This window comes from Symphodus melops (assembly GCF_947650265.1).
Source record: "Symphodus melops genome assembly, chromosome: 19".
NCBI classification, from domain to species: domain Eukaryota; kingdom Metazoa; phylum Chordata; class Actinopteri; order Labriformes; family Labridae; genus Symphodus; species Symphodus melops.
Genome location: NC_136709.1, coordinates 4,730,528 through 4,746,403, shown reverse-complemented (window position 1 = coordinate 4,746,403; position 15,876 = coordinate 4,730,528). Strand labels below are relative to the sequence as shown.

Genomic DNA, 15,876 nt, shown 5'->3' with positions numbered 1-15,876 from the left:
GGGGTAATGGGACCTTGTCAACTCAATGAATGAATAATTAAAAGTTCAACAACCCAACACATTCCTTTATGAACTTGGAGTTTCAATAACTGAAGGGCAGATCTCTCAGAGAGATTTCTGTCTTACATTACTGCATTGCCTTGATATTAAAAGGCTGGTATTCCAACTGTGACAGAAACCTTTTCAGTCTGAAGTCTAACAGAATCTTTTGTACTCTGAGGGTCTGCCAGGCACTCTTGTCTATTTTAAGACAAAGGCCACACACAGCACTTCAAAACTGTGCGCTCTGATAGAAACAGTAAATAGTTCACTCCTGCAGGACGGTCATCGAAGTGCTTGAGTAACCTTTACTTGCTCAAATTGACTTAGAACAAAGTCTGAAGTGTGTTCAAGCAGTCTAACAACCCTCCCCCCCACCAAAAAAAACCCAAACAAAACAACTTAATTAAAGGTGATGGACTAACAAACATACTGACTGGACACTGACAAAAGAAAAAAGACATTCAGAGGCATGATGAGAGTAGAAGCGAGATCAGTTTGCACAAGTTGCACAGTCTTGCCTGGCAAGTAGGCTCAAGATTCAACGGCTGAGGGAAATCTATAAAGAACTGGGACACGTTCTGCCTTTGTAGTGGAGACAAAAAGGAATGAATACATAAATTAGCAGATCCTCTGAGTGGAAAGAGCACCCAAGTGTTCAGGAAAAAAAGATCCCTCTTAGCAACAGATATGCACCTAAACTAGCAGTCTTGGATATTGTGGGAAGGTAAACGAGATAGCTTGTTGATTACTCCCCAAGCGACTGCCGATGGTATCTCCCTGAGAGAACTCCTTAAGGCTAAGATATTATCTGATTATGGAACTCTAGGGAGAGAGATCACTGTAATAACTTCATTAAAGACTTTTTCCATTTTTTTCCGCCTGTCTTTTTATCCCTTCTTTCATTTTTCTATTTCTAAGGGAACGAGAGTAGGATCTCGGCTGTGCATGTTCTCCTGTGAAAAAGCTTGCAGTCTGCATTTGACGAGGGTGTTTAATTAATTTACATAGATATAAATTCATGTGTCTGTGTATTTGCACAATTGCATCAGAGTGCCATAGTTTCATCTTCAGGCAGTTTTGTCCCCCTGTGTTGGTTTATAACTATGTTATGGCTTGGTATAGGAGACAAGGGACCGGCTATGATCTGGAGGCCAGCCAGGCAGCCAACAGCCTCTCAGACAATATAAAAAGAAGTTGATGGATCACAATGCACTGGGGAAAGTCAACACTTCTTTCCCCTGCCAACACCTCCTGCTGTGCCGTCTTGCAGGGAGAAATCCCGTAGTGACTCCCAACAAGAGGCCTAGAGGTGCTACGAAAGGGTCACAGCCAAAAAAAGACAGGGAAGGCAGGTAGAGTATTGGTTAGCTTGCAGTTGCTGTTTTTAGCACGTTGGATGGACCGTGTTCCAATGAGGATGTTGTGTGTCAAGTTTAATGGGTGTGCTTGGACGGAGAAAACCAATACAATGAAATATTAACAACCAAAACTAGGAATCATAGGATCAGGATCATTAACGAAAATATTTGTTTTTCTTCAAAATAGAAATATGCTATTACCTTAAATTATTACAAACCATGAAGTGCTAACATTTGGTAACAATAAGTTATGGGTCAAAAGATTTTTGATTCAGGACAAAGATAGGAGGTATAAATATCATCATCATGACACAAAGATTCTTACAATATTGTGGTTTTCTTTAATCTGCTACAGTTGTGTAGTTTGTTATATAGAGAATAAGTAAAGGTGAAAGTAGAAGTAGAGGTCAACATTAATTTGCAGCTGTGTTTTCAGTGTGAAAGACTGAAGTCATTAAAATGTCAGTGTTTTGTTGAGACATGATCAATGTTGTTAATTAGTGGCCAACAACAGCAGAACAAAGAAAGTCATGCTTCTCAGCAAGGCTCACTTTTAAAGCCTAACAGGACATTGCTTAATTATCATCAATAACTTACCCTCTCTATTTACAAAGTTTAACCAGAAGTCGCTTAATACTGTAATAAACTGCACTGAGGAGCCCGACCCTGCAAAAATGAAGCTTAGCGAAAGTTCAGTAAGGAAGACTTTAAGTGATCCACAATCAGGTTTCTCAGTCACCCTTTTTCACGCTATCTCATTTCCGCTGTCATTCTCGAGCTGTCAGTTTGGGCTGTCCGCAGGTTAATCAGCTGTCTGTCACCGGACCTCATCTAACCAATAGCGCAGCGTTCCTCCTTCGTTTTCGGCCTATCATCGTTCAGCTCTCCTTTTAAATATGATCCTTTTTCTTCCCTAGTTCTTTCAAGCTGGCTTCGTGCGCTCGTTACGGGTAATTTCATCCCATTTGATGCAAGATCAGTAGGTAACGTACCTTTCTGTGGCTGCAGTTCATCACAGATCAACCTCATACTCCGTGGCTATTTCCATGCAATCAACCCACTCAAGCAGCTAGCCGGCAAACAAGAACGCAGCAGCCTCTCACTGGTAGGAAGTCGTCCTCAACCTGCAGGTATTCTTCAGGTGGGACGCAGCTCTCGTGTTTTCAAATCCGGAAAATATTACTCATCCACCGGCTAATTCCCGGTAATTCAGATCGTAACGTCGATCACATGATGTTGTTCTGTTATCTCAAATCAGAATAATCACGCACTGCTCTTTGAAAATAAATAAATAAAAATAAATAAATGCTAAAGTCATCCAGCATGGCTATTTCTTGTTTACAAAATTACGTGTAAATGGCATTCACGAACTACCGGAAATAGAGTATCGTCCTTTCAAAATAAAACCGGAAATGAACTTCAATCACTATAGTTCATTTAATTTCATATCAAAGCATAGAAAATATTAATCCCATGTAAAAATCTCGGTTCACTCATCATCAAGTAGTAAAAAGCATTATTCAGGTCATTAATTTCAATAGGTGAAGCAACTGCTGCAGCAATGTAAGGCTTGTCTCCACAATTGAGCCATTCAGGTTTCTGCAGTTAACTCTGTATGTCCTGAAATAACTGATACCATTAAAACTCAAAGATCTCGACAACTCATGGCAAGCCAATGCAAATACCTGGTGGTCGGAGGTTACCGAATTTCACAATTGCAAAAAAAAAAAAAAAAAAAAAGTAACTCAGTTACATAAATCAAATTATTCTGAAATAATTAACGCAAGCTGTTTCTGCTTGCAACACAAGCAAACTGGTTTAGCAAATTCTAAATCAAGAATCGCATCTCAGAGCAAGCAACCTTGTCGGCAACTCATCTCAACACAAGCAATCTACATGCTGGAAACGCATTTCACAGGCATATCTCTTTCAGCGGGAACTAATATTTACAGGGCATAGAGGACTCTGTTGGAAAAGATGTTCTAATCCATCGCACTATTCAAGCAATTTCATTCAGAATAGAAAACAAGCAATTCAGCATTTTCCTCTCCTGTGCGTCCAGAATCAACTTCTATCATCGAGCGCAAAGTTCTCTTAAACCTTGTCTAACCCAAATACCTGGTGGCAGTGGTCTTCAAAATTCTACCATTTGTTTGCTTTTGAAAACTTTGTTATTTCTCGTTTTAATCAAATATTCTGAATTTAGGATAATTTGTACTACACACTTAAATACAAGAAGGATCTTAAGTATCAAATGTTTAGTGGTTTAATTATTCTAACCATGTTTTTCTTTTTTCTGTCATAAAAGGTCTCATTTTGCTTATTAATCTTTGCAGTGAATCACTATAAGTTGGGTTTCATCTATGTTAAAGGAAAGCATGGCAGGCCCTTAAAACGAGCAGCAGCATCTAGTCCACAAATTTAATAGCGTTAACAAAGCATCAGTCACAGCCATATTATTGGCAAATCATCAATATCAGCCATATCGTTGGCAAATCACCTTTCACAAGTATATTTATGTGGTATCGCTTATTTAATGGGTAAAGTGGTCTCTGTGTAAAATCTCTCACAAGCATTATCTCAATGCTCGGCTCACAGGTGTAATTCTTCTGTGGCAAAGCATCTTTAAATGGGCATAGTGGATTTTGTCGGAAATCTCAATGCTAGATATCTTTCAGCCGGAAAAAAAAAAAAAAAAAAAAATCAGATCAAAGGTTTAGTCGCGTAGGGCGGCTTGGCGCACCCTTGGAGATAGGGTGAGGAGCTTGGTCCCATGGAGGAGCTTGGAGTTGTTATGGAAAATTTTACTCCATGTGTACAATATGTGTTGTACGAAGGTCTCACAGAATCTGTCATATAAAATGTATCTGAAATGTCTTAAAACACTACATGCACAGCATATTGGGTGTTTTGTTTCCCATCATTTTGTCCCCTTTACTCTGTTTCTCACACTCTGTACATGTGGGAAGAGTCACCCAGGCTCTTTCTCACTGGACTCCATCTCCTTCTCAGCCTTGGGAGATGGTAAATAGTCATGTAGTCTCTTTTTTCACACTAGGGGATAGATCGTGCCCTGCCAGGTGGGCAGGGGCTCTATGTGGCGTGATGGGGGAGTGATCTGTGTAATGTGATGGAAATGTATACGTTTTCATGTTTGCCTTTTTCTCTGGGCCTCTTTCTCTCCTCACCGTGTGAGAGAGGGGTCTTCGAACGCTTATCTTGCCTTCGAATAAATGTTCACCGAGACCAGATCGATCTTGGGGTTCCTTTTTGAATAGATCTTCTCACTCTTTATTTTCACTCTTTGGTAATGGAAAAATTCCACAACAGAGTAGAGCCGCTACTCCTTCACATCGAGAGGAGTCAGTTGAGGTGGTTCGGGCATCTGGTCCGAATGCCCCCTGGTCGCCTCCTTAGGGAGGTGTTCCGGGCATGTCCCTCCGGGAGGAGGCCTCGGGGTAGACCCAGGACATGCTGGAGAGACTATGTCTCTGGGCTGGCTTGGGAATGCCTCGGGGTCCCACCGGAAGAGCTGGAGGAGGTTTCTGGGGTGAGGAAAGTCTGGGCGTCTCTGCTTAGACTGCTGCCCCACGACCCGGCCCGGATAAGAGGCAAAAAATGGATGGATGTTTAGTGTTTTAACTATTTCTAACTTACTGTTGTGTTTTCTGTTTCTGTCATAAAAGGTCTAATTTTGCTGTTATTTGTCTTTGCAGTGATTCACTATAAGCTGGGGTTACATCTACGTTCAAGGAAGGCATGGCAATCCCTTAAACAAGCAGCAGCATCAAGTCCTCCGCAAATTCAATGCATCAGTCACAGCCTTATTGTTAACAAAGCATCAGTCACAGCGATAGTATTGGCAAAGCATTAGTCACAGCCATATATTTGGCATTGCATCTTTATCAGCCATATCGGTGGCAAATCTCCTTTCACAAGTATATTACGTGGTATAGCTTATTCAATGGGTATAGAGGTCTCCGTAGTAACATCTTTCACAAGCATAATCTCAGTGCTTGGCTCACTGGTGTAATTCCTCTGTGTCAAGCATCTTTAAATGGGCATAGTGGATTCTGTTGGAAATCTCAATGCTAGATATTTTCATTGGCAAATCATCTTTATCAGATCAAATGTTGAGGGGCTTAACTATTTCTAACCAACCGTTGCGTTTTCTTTTTTCTGTCATAAAAGGTCTAATTTTGCTGTTATTTATCTTTGCAGTGAATCACTAGAAGCTGGGGCATCATCAGTCACAGCCATAACGTTGGCATCATCATCATCAGTCACAGCCATAACGTTGGCATCATCAGTCACAGCCATAACGTTGGCATCATCAGTCACAGCCATAACGTTGGCATCAGCATCAGTCACAGCCATAACGTTGGCATCAGCATCAGTCACAGCCATAACGTTGGCATCAGTCACAGCCATAACGTTGGCATCAGCATTAGTCACAGCCATAACGTTGGCATCAGCATCATCAATCACAGCCATAACGTTGGCATCAGCATCATCAATCACAGCCATAACGTTGGCATCAGCATCATCAGTCACAGCCATAACGTTGGCATCAGCATCATCAGTCACAGCCATAACGTTGGCATCAGCATCATCAGTCACAGCCATAACGTTGGCATCAGCATCATCAGTCACAGCCATAACGTTGGCATCAGCATCAGTCACAGCCATAACGTTGGCATCAGCATCAGTCACAGCCATAACGTTGGCATCAGCATCAGTCACAGCCATAACGTTGGCAACAGCACCAGTCACATCAGCATCAGTCACATCAGCATCAGTCACAGCCATAACGTTGGCATCAGCATCAGTCACATCAGTCACAGCCATAACGTTGGCAACAGCATCAGTCACAGCCATAACGTTGGCAACAGCATCAGTCATAGCCATAACATTAGCATCAGTCACATCAGTCACAGCCATAACGTTGGCATCAGCATTAGTCACAGCCATAACGTTGGCAACAGCATCAGTCACATCAGCATCAGTCACATCAGCATCAGTCACAGCCATAACGTTGGCAACAGCATCAGTCACAGCCATAACGTTGGCAACAGCATCAGTCACAGCCATAACGTTGGCATCAGCATCAGTCACATCAGTCACAGCCATAACGTTGGCAACATCATCAGTCACAACCATAACGTTGGCAACAGCATCAGTCACAGCCATAACGTTGGCATCAGCATCAGTCACAGCCATAACGTTGGCATCATCATCAGTCACAGCCATAACGTTGGCATCAGCATCATCAATCACAGCCATAACGTTGGCCTCATCATCATCAGTCACAGCCATAACGTTGGCCTCATCATCATCAGTCACAGCCATAACGTTGGCATCAGCATCATCAGTCACAGCCATAACGTTGGCATCAGCATCATCAGTCACAGCCATAACGTTGGCATCAGCATCATCAGTCACGGCCATAACGTTGGCATCAGCATCATCAGTCACGGCCATAACGTTGGCATCAGCATCAGTCACAGCCATAATGTTGGCATCAGCATCAGTTACAGCCATAACGTTGGCATCAGCATCAGTCACAGCCATAACGTTGGCAACAGCATCAGTCACAGCCATAACGTTGGCAACAGCATCAGTCACAGCCATAACGTTGGCAACAGCATCAGTCACAGCCATAACGTTGGCATCAGCATCAGTCACAGCCATAACGTTGGCATCAGCATCAGTCACAGCCATAACGTTGGCAACAGCATCAGTCACAGCCATAACGTTGGCATCAGCATCAGTCACAGCCATAACGTTGGCATCAGCATCAGCCTCAGCCATAACGTTGGCAATGCATCCCAATGCAAGTAAAATGGTAAGCAGCCTTTCAATAATCACCATTATTTCAAGCATTCTCTCGTCCAGTAACTCATAATTCACGGAGAGTAACTGTTCAGCTGATAATGTTCTTCTGCATAAGTGTTTAAATTATTGTCTTGTTCTTTTACAGGCAGAAGCCAAGGGATCATGTTTATGTTTGACTGGTGTAATAATTATTTAATAAGCAGCGAGCGTGTTACGTTGCCAGAGGGCATTTATGTAAAAGCTTGTTTTAACTGTCATGTTTTCATTCATTCAGCAGATTAAGTCAATTATTTCATTTTGACCGATTCATCATGATCAGTAAGTAAAACTTTTCTTTTGGGGGACTCTATGGGCTGTGCTACTTTAAGGGGTCTGCCCCCTTTTCTTTTGGGGGGATCTATCCTAATGACGAGCAGGACTTCATCACAAAAATCGCATCTCCACCCCATAGAGTCCAAGCGCCAAAACATTCTGTCAATCTTATTCTGTCAATCACTTTTTCATTGTAATAAATTCATTCTTAATATCACTTGTCTCTCCTGATTGAAATGAAGCTTAGCGAAAGTTCAGTAAGGAAGACTTTAAGTGATCCACAATCAGGTTTCTCAGTCACCCTTTTTCACGCTATCTCATTTCCGCTGTCATTCTCGAGCTGTCAGTTTGGGCTGTCCGCAGGTTAATCAGCTGTCTGTCACCGGACCTCATCTAACCAATAGCGCAGCGTTCCTCCTTCGTTTTCGGCCTATCATCGTTCAGCTCTCCTTTTAAATATGATCCTTTTTCTTCCCTAGTTCTTTCAAGCTGGCTTCGTGCGCCCCTCCACCTCCCCATCACCGCCATCTTCAGGAGCAGAGGCAACTCCCATCAATCTTTCCCCATCCGGTCTCATCAAATCATCAGTCCTCCACCACCAGGGTCTGGACTCCATGGGGGGGATCTATCCTAATGACGAGCAGGACTTCATCACAAAAATCGCATCTCCACCCCATAGAGTCCAAGCGCCAAAACATTCTGTCAATCTTATTCTGTCAATCACTTTTTCATTGTAATAAATTCATTCTTAATATCACTTGTCTCTCCTGATTGAACTGATTGTAAGCGATCTCCATTTGATTCACAGGGTAACTTACAATTTGAAAGTGACTAAATTATTTCTCTGCAGACACATTCATAAGATATGACATGTTGAATTAAAAGCAGTGATCTGTGAAGTTGTATTGTTATCATCTGCCTCTGAATCTAACATACAAAAAAAAAAAACAGACAGCAGTGACATTTTCAGAACTTGAAGTTGGAACATGCTTTAAAGTGATGGCCATTCGTCTTTAGAGAGTTAACACTGTTAACTCGACAGGCTTGGCAACACACTGACAATGAACACATCCTGGCATCAGACTGAGGACAAGAGAGGGAAGAGATGAGCACTAATATCCCCCCTCTGACTGAGAAAGGTTAGGTAAGTAAAATATTATTAGAGCAGCAGGCTACTCTACCAAAGTGGACTTCTAAGTGTGAAATTTCACAGTTTAACTGCTGAAATCTTCACAAGAATCCTCTACATCTTGTATCTCCTAAACGGGATAAGAAACTGGTACCAGCAGAGTGGGTGTGAGTAAGAAAAACACAGACGAATCCATGAACAGCCCTTCTGTGACACATCTTAAGAGTTCTTGTTTTTTGTGTGATATCACAACAACATTTAGTTCGAAGACACCACAGGAGTTCCTAGCTGGCATTCAGTAGAGTGATGAGAGGTCAGCAGTGATGGGAGGCGCACCCCCCAACCCCTACTGGATTGTTACCAAAGGTTTATCATTTATTTGATGCCCTTATTATAGTATTGTTCACACTTAATTGACACATAAGGACCTGAAATTACACATCAGATATGGATGCTAATGAAGCTTTTATATATCTGTAACTTTATATCAATGACTTGTTCACGAAATGAAACCAAAATCTTTTGAATATTCTGTTACCATGTCGACAGCAATGACAGGCTCAATTACTATTGCGTAACAGTTAATCCACAAAATACACCAGGTTTTTGTAAAATGTGCGGTTTTCTTACATGCGTATACTTCCTACTTGTAAGACTGTCAAAGTGTTTTTCTGCACAGTTTGAAAAAAACACCTTTCCAGGGGGTGTGAGACTGCCAATGCCACACAGACTCCTGAAGGCTCTGAGAAAGGCGGCAGGTAAACTGCTGGCAATCCAGAGCTGTCCTTTGTCACAGAACAAAATGAAGTGCAAGCATACTCAGTGACGCTCAACAAGTCCCTCTGTTTATTATCAGATGGCAGCTGTCACTTTATAACGGGTGACAAATCTTCTACAACACACACAAACACATGGGGTGGCACGCTGGGTTTGTAGCATGCATGAACACTCACACAGTGAATACTGAGTTTGCGCTCTCCTGTCAGCTCTTCAGAGAGTGGCCAAATGGTTTAAAGCAGGGGTCCTCAATAGGATACGGTTTGTGGCCCCCAAACTGTGTTTTGGTTGGGTGATGTGGCACGTGTATAATGGAACTGATCTCCATGACAACAACTATACGCAGATAGCCTGTAACTGTGTCACTGACTGCTGCAAGCACAGTTTTAACTTTCATTGTTGGAGCAGTTCGCATATTGACGTTTTGCTGATTGACTGATTGATTGATTGGCTGATTCCCAATTAAAGTGTAGCCTACTAAATTGTGTGTTCACTCCAAAAGACTGCACGTTTGGTTTAGTTGGTGTTTTACAGGTGATCTACTGAGAAAATTTGGGTGTATGATGATGAGCTGTGTCCTCCGGGGCATGGACGCTCGGTTGCCACGATACCAACATTTTAAATTTCACTGATCTAAATAAACTGGAATTTACCTTTGAAGACTCTGTGGTGTAATGTACAGGCAAAAACACAAACTCAAATTCATATGCAGATGCAGATGCAGAGAGCTGACTTTGAAGTCCAATTTCTTCAAATACTAACATACACAAACAAGTTCAGTTCAAAATACTCACCCGTCCATTTGTGCTGGCATTAATCTCAAAGCAGCCTGACTTAAACACACACGAATACTCACACACACAGCAAAAAGTAATTTAATTAGCTATCCTGCCAAACAGGCGCGTCTTGTAATTACTTGTGGCTGCACCTAGTAAAGTCTCTGGCAGCTTGCAGAATTAAAAAACACACCATGGAATTTCTTAACTAATGCCTGTGGCTCATGTGATGATTATGAAGTAACACTGTTGAAGAATAAGATCAGTCCAAAGCTACTTATATCCCTCCAAACAATTTAGTTTATGATTTTTTTTGACGTAAGAAAAAAAGAGCACACAAATAAACCTCCCAATCACCACTGGGTGAAGCTAGGACACTTGCTGGAGAGGCTCTTAAGTGAACTAGCTCTTACGTTAATAGATATCAGAAATGAGTAGAGAAATAAACAGCTGGGGAGCAGAAATAATAATAAAAAAAAAACTATCAATTTGTCATCAAGCATTGTAACACAAGCCGGCCAATTACATTCACAAACAGGTTCCACATGATATGGCAGGATGAACAGTGATTACAGTTCGACTAGAGCAATGACGGTAACACTGGAGGAGTATATTGATTCCCTCTTTTCCTTGTCAGGGCCAGCCACTGCTACACTTAGTGTGACAGAGTGGCTGCTGATCGGAACCACACACACTGGAAAGAAACTTTGCACAGATGACAGTGTTAAGAGGCTTTGACCGAAGTGAACCCTATACTTCCTGCATGCTACATAATTCATTTAATTTCATACTTGATAAGAAGGCTGCCATATAGGATTGAAAAAGTGTGCACAAGATGTAGAATAGAACAACACATGCTATGTTATCTTCCTTAAATCCATGGCTGTAGTGATGGGTTCTCGAGAAAATTAAACTAAGTTGTTTGTTTATCCTATTAAATAAGTGTTCTGACAGGTTTAAAGTCTTACTGTTTTGTTTTGAATCTTCCTCAAGACAACATGATTGAAGTAATTTATGGTCCTAATTAAATTAAAATAGAGGGAGAGCATCATTGCTTAGGGTCTAACCAGTGATTGACATAAGGCTGCCATGGTGACCTGTAAACCAAGAATGATGCATAGCATTTTGTATCAACCCTCAAGTTTTAATATGAACATGTCTGGCTTTAAAAATTTCTAACGATGTCAGACAACAAAAATCCAAATTGCAATCTGCATAATAGTTATCGACCTCCATTGCTTCTCATCATCTTGCCCTCATAGCCTTAACTTCTTTCCACAACCCTGGTTTCATTTATTACGCATCATATTTGTAAACCATAATAAATAAATGCACAACCTGAAATTAGGAGAAAAAAATGTAACAGATGAATACTCTTTCAAGTCTTATTACAGTACTTAAAATGTATGTGCTCATAATGTAATGCAACCATAATGCATATGTTTCTACAATACAAGACAGAAGGGGAGATGCATTGCCCAGAGCTACAAAGAGTTCATCAACATGGCTCATAAACAACGTATTGGCCCCGTTTTATAATATATTCAGTCTGAGGCTATATATTTCTTTATACACTAGCAGTGAGCCAAGCCCAACCCTGGAGGCCTAAATCCATCTGTGTTGCTCTCTGTTTTAATGCGCTCCTCTGAGAGCGACTCATCCCTCTCCACATCTCTGCTGCTCTCGGTCCATTTCTGGTTGTGGGAAAGAGAGAATGTGATTGCCATGGTAACCAAGCCTGCCTATTCCACTGACAGTGACACTGTTGGGTTGCAGACAGTAGCAATTTACCAGATCCACAAAGTCCAAAGTGTACTGAGGGGCAAAGGTCAAATATCAAGTAGACAGTGGACCACCCCTTCACTGTCAGTCTACTGAATCTTGGCTCTGGTGGTATTCTCACTGATTTTCTAACTATCAACATTCTCTAACCTTCATATTATGATGAGAAACGGCAGGGGCTGAATTAATCATGCCAGGTAATATTCAACATAATATAGATCCTTCTAAATATCAGGAAAAGCAAAGTATTATTTTCCCCAGAGGTTTATGTGCTGCATCTGAGTGGTGGACCACTTTTGTATTTTGCGGTGTTGGCCAGCTTAAAAGACCAATTCCTCTGCTGACTCACTTCTGGCAAATACAGAAGATATTCAATTATTTGATTTACCTGAGCAAAAGAAAAGTCAAAGCAGGAGAGGTTTCCACTGGATTGGAAATAAATACAGATCCCTGTCATGGGAGGTCTTTTCAGGAGTCACTAATGCTCACTACCAGGGCTGGGCAATATGAGTGAAAAACAAGCACATTTTATATCAGTTCATATCGATAATTATCACGATAAATCACAGACTTTATTGTTTCAAATGTAAAGAAAATAGACGCTTAATTGTGGTTTAACCCTGTTTTAGTGTCAGAAAATGACAAACTATACTTGAACAGAAGAACATCTTACAATCATGAGCCCAGTGCATGATGCTGGATAACACTTTGGAGAGTAATACTAACTGGTCAAGTGATTTCTGAGGGGCCAATAACACTAGTCTGGGACTGTTCTTTCTTGATTTCAGTGTGTCCTAACAGGTGATATTATTTCAATTGGTAGATAAGGTTTGTGGTATTCCTCATTTTTGTTGGAAAATGTCTTGGGCACATTTAACAGAGCAGGCTGCTCAGTGTTTTTGTTGGACCACAAAAAAGCCAAACACCTCAGAACTACTAAGGTATAGATGCCTTTCTAGTCCACATTGTTTTCTCCCAGCTTTAAAGCGGGTAAGCGTCTTTCGTGTCGCTACCACTCCTTTCAGCCGCATTTACATTACGCTCTCGTGTTGAGAAGCCCACATCCTTGTAACATGATTGGCTTTCCATTGTGTTTTTCTTCTTCTATTCAATTTCGGGTGACAACTGGCATTTAAAGCTCATTAGTGCCCCCTTCTATTTAATTTTATGCAATGATATTTCAAAGTTACATTTTCTATCTTCTCCATTGCAGTGGCTGTTGGCCAGAAGTCTTAATGGACCCACTCTGTTCGTAAGAATGTGGAGCAAAGACTTCCAAAGGACTGATTTTAGATCAATTTAAAGTCCTTTAATAAAGGCTCAACTGAATTATCTGTGGTTTATAGTAGGTGGTCGCTGAAAGCACAGCTACAGTAATCGCAAATTGAATCAATTAAGTTTGGAGGCACTGCATGATTTCATTTCACAATTTCAATTAATTTAACCGAAAAGGCAACCCAGTTGGACTTGAGCTTATATAATAATAATATTTTTCTACTACTCAAAGTGCTTTTACACTTCACGTCATACCTTATCCATTCACACCCTTTCACACACAGCAGCGGGAGCAATGCAGGGTTAAGTGCACATCAAGCTGGGGATCTAACCCTTGACCTTCAGGTTGAGGAGACGATGACTTCCCCCTATCATATGTTCTCTGGGTCTTCTCCTTGCTCATCTTGATTGCAGGCACTATTACACCTTTGGCTTGAGGCAACCATTCAGATTGGCTTCAGACACAAACTGGCAGAGGAATTGCAACACGCAGGGCATAGATATCTTTTCTCCCTTTGGTATACAAGCCTGTGGTATTTCCAAACAGTTGGACTGTCAGTTTGGCATTTAGCACAGCATTTGATAGACACTAATAGAGGTTTGGCTGCCCACCCATTACCCTAAAGACAACTCGAGTCAGCATATTATTTGATCAGCTGCCTGATCAGAGGTGTCCAACTACATGCCTGATTAATCCAACAGGTCTCAAGGCAGATCTGTAACACCAATGTTAGTTTATAACATAATTTAGTAAAAACTGTTTGTAAGGTTTAAAATAAGGCAAGATACACAGTGCACCAGTCATTTTAACCCCTTCTCATGTATACATGGATTTTCAACAATATGGTCTATCTCTTGAGGTCCCAAGGTCAGATGAAAATGTTCCTATTTGCACATGTACAGCCAGTAAATTGAGTCAGATTGGTAGATAAAAAGGACATCTACCTTTACTGACAGATCGAGTTTGTAGGTTTTGGTGCAGCTACAAATGGTCAGCCACACAGAGAAGTCACTGCTCCAGAATATTCAGCCGCTTCAATTTCTGCTCATTGCTCTGTCTTGTAAACTGCCTCGTTGTGTAAAATGGCCATAACTTTACTTTGGGGCTGATGAGGTAGTTGATCAATACCAATGAATCACTGATTGCTCGGCCATTTGCTGAGATATGTAGCTCGAATTCCCAGTCCACAAAACTTTGCCACCAAAGGAAACTCTTCGATGAAAGATTGCTTTGTTATCAACTTATGACACCAAAGATTAAGAGTATGCAGTTTTATAATCAATCACTGCAGCAGCCTTAATGACTGATGATAACCAATTCAAAGGGAAAGGAGAATTTAATCATTGAAACAAGCTGCTGTTTGGCTGGGATGAAAACCTGAAGATGACTGAGAGTTAGTGCTGCTTATTCTGTGTGCTGTTATTCAATTGAATAGTGAAACACAGTATGATCGTGTTTAAAGAATATTGAGAGAGAGATAAGGTATGTGTTCCAAAATATTCCTTGTGGTTTCCTTTATTTAAACTACTGGCCTCAAACAAAAACTTGCTCTCAAACACCTGCAGGGTTTGTCATCTGTTTGATCTAACCATAACGGTGTATGCACCACTTTTGACCACACATTGACTTTTAAGCAGACGTAAGCAGCTTTTATCCTTAGACATTTGAAAGAGTATATTCTCATAATAAAATAAGACATCTGGTTGGATTACATTTGCATGGTTTGAAGTGCAAACCTTTAGAAAGATTCTCAAAAAAATACATAGCACCAATCTTGCGGGTCCCCTCAAACTCAGAATCCAATTTAGAATCTGTGTGATCACTGATGTCTTCTGATCGGGAAATTCTTGAAACCCATATGAGGTTTGAAATTCTTCCTTTGAGGTTTTGGCTCCTAAAATTTAAAAACATGATCTATAAGAAACTTTAATAAGCATTTCAGTGACTGCAATTTCACTTTCATCTGTTGGTGTAAATATCTGGAGATATTCAAATTATAAAATATAGTACGTGAGTTCAGTCAAATTCATTGTTGCATCATATAACGTCCTATTGACACGTGTGCGCATTAACTTATCTCAGTGATGTCAAGCACTCTTTGGAAAAGGATGATAAACATATGCAGAGATGTTCCTGAATATAACTGCAAGGCTGAGGCCTCTTTCTTCAGTTATCAGAATTCCTTAAAGACTTTGCTTGTAAATGTTATGCTGTGCACGGTACTTGTGCATGTGTTTGCATACGGTAAGAAAGGTACCAGCACAGCACTCTTTACAGACAGGAACAACCCTGCAATGTAACGCTTCAAAATGATTTCGCTTTCTTCAGTTATGGCTCATTCAATTAATAATTAACTGACAATTAGCTTGAAGTAGCTTGTTGAAATAAATCAACCTACAGCACCCATCATCTGGGTCACTAAAAAGCAATAACACTTGATTCATTACTGAAATACGGCGGTAAACGCAAACCAGATTATGACAAATTTGTGGCACCCTTGGATAATATTTAGGTAAAAAAGGCTTTATTTTGGACGTTTGTGTGGAGTTAGGGCTGACTGCCTAATACACCAATTCCATACATGACAAA

General features: G+C 40.9%; 1 protein-coding gene and 1 long non-coding RNA gene across 2 annotated transcripts in view; one reads left to right on the top strand and one right to left on the bottom strand.

The window, feature by feature from the left end:
- LOC306840405 (ALK tyrosine kinase receptor-like) overlaps nucleotides 1–15,876 on the bottom strand; it is a 345,354-nt gene that overhangs the window by 141,396 nt on the left and 188,082 nt on the right.
- LOC306840406 lies at nucleotides 6,989–8,304 on the top strand. The gene is made up of 2 exons (XR_013781324.1): nucleotides 6,989–7,553; nucleotides 8,027–8,304. It is a non-coding gene; the product is annotated as an uncharacterized lncRNA (long non-coding RNA).